The sequence below is a fragment of the Lottia gigantea genome (assembly GCF_000327385.1).
Source record: "Lottia gigantea unplaced genomic scaffold LOTGIsca_21, whole genome shotgun sequence".
NCBI classification, from domain to species: domain Eukaryota; kingdom Metazoa; phylum Mollusca; class Gastropoda; family Lottiidae; genus Lottia; species Lottia gigantea.
The window spans coordinates 1,392,373-1,393,463 of NW_008708458.1; the positions used below are offsets into that span (position 1 = coordinate 1,392,373).

Consider the following 1,091-nt stretch of genomic DNA (forward strand, 5'->3'; position numbering starts at 1 on the left):
TAGTTTAATAAAATAACTGAGATGTAAAAATACACTGCAGCTAGTTAAAGCTAGTAAATAACTGTAGATAAAATACTGAAAATAGAAAATCAAGTATCAAGAACTCTTGTCATCCACATCCACATACACACAGCAATTGCACCGATCATAGAAAAAGACCAAGTACATTAAAATCCAGTATAAGATTGTGTTGTCATGCTAGATGAGATGGAGCAGAATAGGACCTTGTTTATGATTTCATATCACCCTGTCTTAATGCATTTCATAGTCAAAATAAAATTTTAAGAACTTTTTTTAAGCGCAATGTACAAGTCAACGTTATAATAACCTCAGCTTGTTGACAATATTCTGTATAATGATTATTAACTGTATACTAACCTCAGCATGTTGACAATTTTCTGTATAATGATTATTATCTGTATACTAACCTCAGCATGTTGACAATATTCTGTATAATGATTATTAACTGTATACTAACCTCAGCATGTTGACAGTATTCTGTATAATGATTATTATCTGTATACTAACCTCAGCATGTTGACAATATTCTGTATAATGATTATTAACTGTATACTAACCTCAGCATGTTGACAGTATTCTGTATAATGATTATTAACTGTATACTAACCTCAGCATGTTGACAATATTCTGCATAATGATCATTAACTGTATACTAACCTCAGCATGTTGACAATATTCTGTATAATGATTATTAACTGTATACTAACCTCAGCATGTTGACAATTTTCTGTATAATGATTATTATCTGTATACTAACCTCAGCATGTTGACAATATTCTGTATAATGAAAATTATCTGTATACTAACCTCAGCATGTTGACAATATTCTTATAATTATTATTATCTGTATACTAACCTCAGCATGTTGACAATATTCTGTATAATGATTATTATCTGTATACTAACCTCAGCATGTTGACAATATTCGGTATAATGATTATTATCTGTATACTAACCTCAGCATGTTGACAATATTCTGTATAATGATTATTAACTGTATACTAACCTCAGCATGTTGACAGTATTCTGTATAATGATTATTATCTGTATACTAACCTCAGCATGTGACA

At 29.5% G+C, this 1,091-nt stretch overlaps 1 protein-coding gene across 1 annotated transcript in view; it reads right to left on the reverse strand.

Annotated features, from left to right (window-relative positions):
- LOTGIDRAFT_115371 (hypothetical protein) overlaps nt 1-1,091 on the reverse strand; it is a gene marked incomplete at both ends in the record, with an annotated part of 22,843 nt that overhangs the window by 9,110 nt on the left and 12,642 nt on the right. The window lies entirely within an intron of this gene.